The following is a 9,699-nucleotide window of genomic DNA, read 5'->3' on the forward strand; positions in this document are numbered from 1 at the left end:
AAGTGTTGCACTTCTCAAGTACCCAAATTAAAAGTGAGAAAAGTGTACCAGCAACAGACAAAAACAGCATCATCCTACCCTACCCCAAAAAAATATGGTGCCAGGTCACCAGAGGCACAGTGCTACTGTCTTTTTTTGGGTTTTCCTTTTGCACTACCTGAGAGAATCTTAAAATATTACTCAGATACGTACCAGTATGTCAGTGCTATTGAGCATCAAGTAATTCCCTGGGTATTGGTGTCATAAGTTTGAAATTCTAGTGTTGTGACAACTCTAGATACATAAAAGAGGAAGAAAATAACCCAAAATAAAATGTATCAATATGTGTGGCAGATGCAAAATAATTTCATCCATTCAGCTAATTTACACAAAATGTTGTAACTAGTTTTTAGAAATATATTTTTGACGACAAACTATTTTTTCTTTCAAAAAATAAAACAAATAAAACCACCAAAGAGTTCTTCTAAAGCTTATTATCAAATTTGTTATAACCACTTTAATTTTTATTTTGAAACCAAAATGAAACAATAGGAATTTCTCATTTAACAGAGTTTATATGCTGTAAAGAATGACTTTAAAAAGTAATGCTTTTTTCAGTTTTTATGTTATGCTAAGCTAGTCTGCTGCTCGGTTTATTATCATTTTTAGCATGCTGACCTTAGAGTACCATCTATTGATAGCATAAAACATGTACATAGCTTCCAGGTTGGAAAGATTAAGCCAATGCAGAAGTCCTTTTAATCCTCATTCTACCTAAAGGCTGCCAGACAGTGATAGATGGTTGACCTCTGATAACACTTTCCTGGTGATTTCATGGTCTCAGTCAGTCACCAGTCCATTTGCCAAAATAGTTTTATTCACGGTATCAACTTGTTATTGACAAATTGTAAACTAATGACCAACTGGTTTAACACTCAGGCCACCACCTCCTTGTCATATCACATGTCATATATATATATATATTTTTTAAACTAAGCGGGCAATGGTGAAAAAGTTGATCTCAAGACTCTAGAAAGACGCAAGTTTTTCTTTCTCCAACATAGTTTTTATGCCATTATTTTAATTTTCTTCCATCTGTTTCCTAGATGTTTTCCTTTTCCTCAGGATTGACCTAACAACTGACAAACGGGTAAGGAAACAATATCAGTGAGAAGTGCGTTCGAAAAAAAATGATGAACAGCTTTTAAGATGAGTAAAATAAGAAAGTCCACATGAGGACAGGGTTTGCCAACACAGATGTCTTCCTTGTAGTCCAGATGACTGTCAAGAGAGATTAGACAGAAATAAGTCCTGCCAGAGAGCCCATATTAACTTCGAGTGTTTTTTAGAGCTTGAATGTTTGTGCTAAATAACATTATCTAGCTGCACTAAAATCGTTTGTGGCATGTTATTATATCATGATATTAACGCTCTCTCTGACACAGAATAGATCTTCACGTTACTGCCCAGTTTCCAACAGCTTCTTCATCCAAAACAATACACACACACACACACACAGAAGACGTGACATTTTCTCTGGGCAAAGCAAGGCCCTAAAAGCAGCGCTAGTGCATAGCTAAAGAGTAGAACAGCACCATTATTGATGCAGTCACGTTGATCTTGTTTTGCTAGCCGTCATTTCCTAGAAATTCCTGCCTGACTTCATTCCCCTAGCTCTTCCTCTTTGATTTGTGTCTGCCAGTTGTCTTTTGCTTTTACAGAGAAACACATGTAAGCTACAGTGTACATACTGCACCTAGCTTCCACTGACACACAAGTGGTACTAGACACCCACACACTCTCTCTTTCCCCAACATAATTATGTGATTCTATAAACGGGTCAATACAGTCCCAATTTTTGCTGTTCTCCCTCACTATCAAAACAGTCTCTTGGCTGCTGTGATACTGCACACAAAATGGGTCATTTGGGTGTCCAATATTCACCAGCTGTTGTCTTAAAAAGTAGCTGTTAGAGGTTTATAGTTTCATCCTCTGTATTAAACAGCATTTATTAACCAAATGGGGCACGTGGGCAAAGGGGCGGTCTGACATGTAGTTAATTTTGCTAAATGGTCTACTTTAACCCTAACCAAAGCCATTTTTCTAAACTCCTCCATGTAGCTTTGGTGCCTAAACCCTATGAAACTCGTGATTGCAAGCAAGCCTTTCTGGCGGAAAGCCCTGAAGGCAAACTTTCCCACTACTGCAATGCAGTCATGCCAGCTCATTCAAACAGTGGCAAACTATTGAAACAGTGTATACAGTTTTTACAGACTCTTAAAGTCTTCTCATCTCTATCCTTTAACCTCTTTTATTTGGGTTTTATATGCCCTTTTGGGTTTATTCTCTACCCACTCATTAGCATGGTTTATACCAACAGCAGCTTAAAGCTACAAAAGCTCTTAAAGGCAACTGTACATTATTTTTCTTAAACTTCAAGTAGGATTAGCAATAAGTGGGTTAGCTTATTAGCATTTGGCAGGTGAAAGGCTCCATAATTTTGTTGTACATGTATAATGACAACAAAGGGCTATTCTGTTCTATGCTATTTCCTACGAGTTAGAAGTTAAACAGCAGGCAGCCTGCAAGGTTTCTAAGTTGGTGTAAGAACGCATATATATGAATGAACAGTAGAAGAACACTCGCCCAGCTTGGATGGGCACAGTAAAAATGGTAGTGGTCCAATTTGTCTCACAGAGAAACGTCCTCCTTCTGTTTTCTCTTATCTTGAGGTGATGATGGATCTGTTTGTCACATGCACATTTGTTTGAAAGAAGCTAGACAGGTGACAGGTGTCATCATAATGCAGAAATTCTGCAATAACATCATAACAAGGGAGATGAGACTTAATATGAAGCTAGTATAATTAAAAAAACATTTGAAAGGAAAAAAGCTAAATATCACCTTGACTGTCAAGTTACTGGCTCACTCCGACCTTCCCCCGAGATTACCGTCCATCAGCACAACCCTAATGGCGCTCTCGAACATGTGGTGCATGTAACAGAGGGTGTGTTTAACACAAGCCATGATTGGTTTAACCCTTACCAAGTAAGATCTGTGACTAAAATAACTAGCAATTGTTAAACTAGGGATTCTGACTTTGGACAGTTTCGTTAACAAAGTCAGCCATTAAGAAAATCAATAGTCAACTGTTGAAGATGAAGGAAACAGAGTGGATTGTTTAACAGAGGCTTATACATGTTTACAACACTGGCGCTTTGTGTTTTGCTGAAAAATCTAAGAACATTCTGACTTTAAAAAGTAATAATTATAGAAAGTTTGTTAAATCACACAAAATAAGATTGTCACTGTGCAATGATTGGATTTGCAAGTATTCAACAAACCAAACCAACCGATGCACAATTTTAGATGTGTTGGATATTTTACATAGGAAATGAGACAAATCAAGGAGATAAAATTTGTACCATCATGTCAGCTTTTTCAAGCGTAAAAACAGCTGTTTATGGCTTTCTTTTCTTTTCAACTCTTGGGTTTTGAAAAGTGCTCCAAAGTCCTGGAGTCATACAGTGAGCCTAAGATAGCCAGGCAAGATTAAGTAGATACATTCAATAGGAACAAGGATGCTAAAAAAAAAGGGGGGGGGGGGGGGGGGGGGGCGGAGACAACATTCAATAAATAATAATCTGCACACACAGTGATCTTTCATCCTCCTATTCCCGTCATCTCCTCCTCCTTCTCAGATGCCTTCCTTCTCCTGTGTCGATGTGTTTTTCCATCCGGAGGTTCATAGGTTAAGTTGTCCCCAGCATGTGTTAGCACTCAGGTCAGCAACAGTCAAAACCTGTGATGACAGAGTGTGTGAACGCTGGGGAGTGTCAGGGGTTAAGTGTGTGTACAGGTTGCATGGCGAGCTGGGGTATACACCCCAAAATACTTCTTTTCACCTGGTGTTCAGACAGGACAGGGTTGATAACAGGTTTTAACGAGTTTACATATGAACAAAATTTGAATCGAAGTTAAGAATGATCTAATTAGAGGATTTAAGATACCTGATTTTTCCTGACTTCTGGAATTTCTAACAATTTACAACCTTTCATGTAGATTTAATGTCAGTTTGTAATTTCTGTTAGTCCACTGCAGCTAACCTAATCTGTGGTGTAATTCATATTTTGGCTAACTGTAGTCTGGATTCTGAGTGCTTCCCTTCAAATACAATATTTATATTGAACAAATGCTACAAACATCTATGGTTTATAGCACAAATAGATTGAAGCCCTTTTAGTGCAAATGCCAAGAATACAGCAACTCTTTACTGATGAAATTTATCATATTGAATTTCCAAAAAAAGGTTGGGACCCGCTGGTGTAGAATGTAATAAAAACAGAAAGCAATGATTTGCAAATCTCCTAAAACATATTTTATTCACAAAACAACATAGAAGAGAAGGGAAAAACAACTGAACACTGAACAGCAGTGACATGTCTTTAAAAAAAAGTTGGGACAGAATCATGTTTACCACTATGTAGCATTTCCTTATATTTTAACAACAGTCCATAAATGTCTGGGAAGTGAGTTGACTGTTGGAAGAGGAATGTTGTTCCACTGTTTTCAGGTATAGCATAGTAGCTGCTCAATATTCCGGGGTCCTCTTTTTAATTCTTAACTGCAAGCAGGCCAATTCAGCAACTACACTATGCTCACACATGCTGTTATAATAGATGCAGCATGCAGTTTACTCCTGTCTTGCTGAAATATGCAAGGCCTACCTTGAAAAAGTCATCCTGGATGGCACATTTCCATGCAATCGGAGATGCAGGCCTTTGAACTGAGTGCAGATAACAAGCCGGATACTCCCTATCCTCTTTAGTCCAGAGGATGTGGTGTCCATGTTGTCCAATAATTTTTCCAATTTGCCCTAGTCCATTTAAATGAGCTCAATGGCTCAATAAAAATTTTAAATAAGCTCAATGACTCATTCAAAATGGCCTCAAAAAATGGTGTTTCTGGATCATGTTGGCTTCATTTTTGCACGATACAGCATTTGTGGATAAAAATAGTAAACTTTGTTCACAGATAGTGATTTATCTAAGTGTTCCTGAGCCCATGCAGTGATTTCCACAACAGAATCATGACTGTATTCAATTACAGGTATCCAGTATTGATTTTCAGTGGCCCGGGTTCGAGTGCGACCCAGCCACATGTTTTCCCCCTCTGTCTCTCACTCCTTTCCTGTCACTATCAAAAAAATGCAAAAATGCCAAATAAATAAATAAATAATTTCTACTTTGAGCAATAAAGTTGCCTTTGCAAGATTAAATGGCCAGAACCTCATAGATGTGAAACAGAAATTCAGAAAGTTCCCCACAAATAATTGCATAGTTACTTTAAAAAAAGCAATACAATCAGATGAGTTGGGTCGCCTTTTGTAAAGAGACACACAGACAAGTTGTGCTTCTCAGTGCAGACTGACTCCGACTGATTGCAACATGTTGCCAATCAGTCTGCACTTATGAATTAGACAACGATTATTTGGAAACAATTGTTTGGAAACCGTTTGGCTCCCACCAGGTGACCTGTGCAATCGCTTAGCATTGGCCATCCTTAGGGTGTTGAGCATGCAACACCCTCAACCTCTGGGAAATCACCAATGACTGAGAATGTGTCACCAAATGCAAAAAAAAAAAAGAAAATTCATTGCATTCACTGAACAATCACAGATTTTACCTGTTAAACGAACAATGTCATCCTGGTTTTACTGTAGTATGACTGATACATTTCTAAATGGATTTGAACAGACACCTTTACCACATTACCAGAGCCAGTTTAAATAACCTGACGTGCAAACCGGCACACGACCACACGTTTAACTTAAAGGTAATGCACCAGCACAACTATAAATGCTGTCCACTTGCATAGGTTACATCATAGACTTTCACTCTAGAAGTCTAAATCAGCTATAGCTGCATGATCAGCTAGCAATTGACAACGTAATCCATAAAGGAAAATATCAAACAATTCACAAATAAAAGCACCACCAAGAAACTGTTAATCAATGTCAAAATGTGTTTGTTTGCCTTGTCACAATCACTTACAAAGGAAGCTGAAGGTCTAACATTACTGACAGCTGCTCATGTGTTTGCTAAGCAAGAGTTTCAATGATGTTTCAGACAAAATACAAGTGCCAGTGTGATTAGTTCAGTTACCATTTGAAAAAGCAAAAACATTAAATCGTTACAGTAAAAGACTGGCCGAGATTGTTGTAGCTAAAAGAACTCTCAATGTCTAGATATGTGTACAAATGTGTACAAAGTCTACAATGCCTGTTTTTGACAAATATCAGAGGGAGACAGAGAAGGTTACTGTCTGTGGCAGATATCAGGACTTGTTCCCAGCACTAATGAACTGCATTGTTAACTGGTGCTTCCTCTTCCCCACAAATATTACTAGTAATTTCATTTTTTATTATTATTACTAGCAATTCTTAGTATTTTTTCAAGGCCATTGGGTCTCGCACTTTTAATAAAACATATATGTATTGCTCTTGTTGTTTTCAAGCTCAATTGTGTTCTGAACATTTATTTACAGATATGCACAGTGATAAACTGCACTAAAAATGTTATTTACAAACAGCAACATACACATAATACAGGCAATGTCGTACACGTTATATAACATGCCATTCATTCTGAGATCAGATACATATAAAATATACTTGTAAGGATTTGAGTGTTGTAAATATAATTCCCAGAAGTTATATAGATGTTGTATATATGATCCTGGTACCATAGACAGTTTACATAGGAAGTTTCGTTCAGATTGATCAACAGATTAACGTGTCTAAGAGGAGTCAGAGAACAGATAAGCTGCGAGAGTGTTATCATTATACTTGAATTGACAGATTTTTTTCTAGTGGTGCCACTTGTGCCACTGATTAATTTATACATCTATCGAAGGTTTGACTGTTTCTTTTACCTAAGCCATAGTCAAAGTCTTTCTGTGTGAAACTGGCCTCAGTACATCTGGTCTAAACCCACACAGACAGAAGGAGGCCATGCTAACACCAGCCAGCTGGTGATCACATTCAAACCAAAACCCCTCTGTGCTAACCACTGAGCTAGTGTGCCAACAGCTTTCTCTTTGACTATATGATCCTTTAAAAGTTACTCAAGAACCACGAAACACATGGTAGAGACAATCAGAAAGTGTCCACACACCAACACACACACACACACACACACACACACACACACGCTTAACATAGTGAGAATGACAGAAGCAGCTGCTGGCATGATCTGGAGGTCATGTTAGATCACAACACTGAGGTAAAAAACAAATTCTTTAACCCGGGGGGGTTGTCTCAGATCTGAGTTACTGGATCACATGGTGATACAACGCTGCAAGTGTTTGCCTCAGTTTGTGGGTCTCTTTGAGAGTAACAACGAAAGAGAGTGTGTGTGATTGGGTTTAGTAAAAAGTTTTATCTGAAGGACGGCACCAGGAAAGATTTTAGCACTATAGATAACTGTGCTGCAACCAAGAGAAAACAATCCAGGCCAGGAGTCAGTGAGAACAATAAGATCATCATAAAATGTGTCTGTGGTACGATAAATACACTTGCAGCACTAACCAGTTTCACGCTGTGGAAAAGAAAGGAGCATTAAAAAGAAGACGGAAAAAAATAATAATTTGAGGGGAAAAATCAGGTTATTTCATTTGGATTTCTTTGAATACGGCAGCTTGTGTCGAGCAAAAAAGACCCGTCCAAAAATTTATCATTATCTGGCAGTATGAAATGTCATTAAAATAGTTCCATGTAACTACACTCTGGGGTGTATTAAAGAAATAATAGCCTTTTCAGAGCAGGGGGCAGCAGTTCATTAATAAAAGTAATGTCTTAGTTTAGGAACTGTGCAGGTGTGATTTGTCTTCATCTTTAATGGTACGCACTGATTAAGAAAGCAAACAGTGTGTGCGTGTGAGAGAGAGTCCAAATGTGGCTACACGCATGCACGCGCATCTGTGTGTACCCGCAGTAGTGTTGGTGCGCGCCGCAGGTGATTAGACCCTTTTCCAGAATATGTGTGTATGGTTGTGTTTCTGTGTGGGTCTCAGTGTGTTGGCAAACAGAGCTGACAAGACTATGAGTGATCCTTAACGTTGTTATTGACTCAGACTTTATTTATAGAGTGTGTGGTCCTGCTGCATGAGCTGCACACAGCGCCGCCCCTCCGAGGCCCGCGAGCAGACACGATTAATCAGAAGAATGTTATAATTAGGGTTAATACCCTCAGGCTGCATGAAAACACACGCACACACAGAAACAACACTATAAGTGAACATGAACATAATGTATGAATGCATGTGGTCCACAAACACACACATATACACACGCACACATACACAGAGGGGGCCCTGTGTATGTAAGCAGGCCGGATGGGTTGCAGAGGTTTTCGGAGCGGCTGGGCCGGCGTGCTGTTTGTCCAGAAACGCTTTGAGGCTTGTTCTCTTCATCGGAGAGGTTGTTAAACAAAAGTGAGTTTGTTACAGTAGCGGGGGGCCAGTGGGGGGGTATTAATACACACCAATGCAGATGTCTGAGCATTTACAGCCATCCGTGAGAAAGCCTGTTGTGTTCAGTGTCAAATCCAATGTCTGGTGATCCCCATTTGGCCGGGCCTATTTTGGTTGGAGGGTTCACATGAGCCCCCTTGAAAAGTACACATTTGTCTCCGAGTGCGCTAGTATTCTTCCGCCAGTGAATTACAGTCACTCTCTTTTTTTTTTATAGCTGTGACAAAAAATTAACACAAAGACTCCCATTTAGCAGAACAACAAAAAAGAGACGAAAACAAGCAGCTATTTTTGGAAGTTTTATTTCATTATAAATAGGAGTGATAATGCGCTCGTACACATGACATTATGTCATATCGCTTTGTCAAATAATACAAAAAAAATATATCAAATGAATGAAAGGACTGCTTCATTCTAATATAGACAGAAGGACAAAGCAGGAGTGCTCGTGACGACACTCTGCTATTCACAATTTCACGGATAAAGGATTTTAGTTCTTTTGCTTTTTTTTTAATGACGTTGCTGACACACAGGACGCTCGTGACAATAAATATGTCTGGAATGCATCGGAAAACTAATCAGCATTTCCTGCTTTTGTAAGACGGAAGTTTAAAAAAAAACGTTTCAAACAACACAAAGTAATAAAAAAATACAATTTTGGCTTTGTCATTCCTTCGTTTGCTCTATATACTGGCTTTCCCTTCACTCAGTCCTTTCAAGGCCCTGAAGCCCTAACAAATGTGGTCCCCTCAGAGTGCTCTTTTAGCTATATTAGCAGTGTTTCCTATTTGTTTTGGACCCGAAAGCCTTCAAAGGCACATGTGTTGCTCCTTTGCAGAGTCCCAAACTCGATCCAGAGAATGACTTCAAGAGGCACATTTGATTTTCTTATTGTTTTAATGCTGAGGTTGACTCTAAGTTATGTGATATTGCACTTCTGGTCAGCTGGGAGAGTGGCTGTCTTTAGTCTAAACTCTTTTGCTTTCTTGCTTTCTCAAGTGTCTCCTGGTCGTGACTTGTGACCCGCTGGATTTTTCTTGCCAGGAGAAGATCTTTAGAGGGTTTTTTTTAACACTGTGATCGATCTAGCTTGTCGTCCCCCCTCCCGTTCCGCACGCCTTTTTTTAAAGCCACTTCTCTGCCACCCTCTTCTACTGCGCTCTCATCTGTCACTTTCCTTAAAGTCAC

This window comes from Rhamphochromis sp. 'chilingali', assembly GCF_963969265.1.
Source record: "Rhamphochromis sp. 'chilingali' genome assembly, chromosome: 8".
NCBI classification, from domain to species: Eukaryota; Metazoa; Chordata; class Actinopteri; order Cichliformes; family Cichlidae; genus Rhamphochromis; species Rhamphochromis sp. 'chilingali'.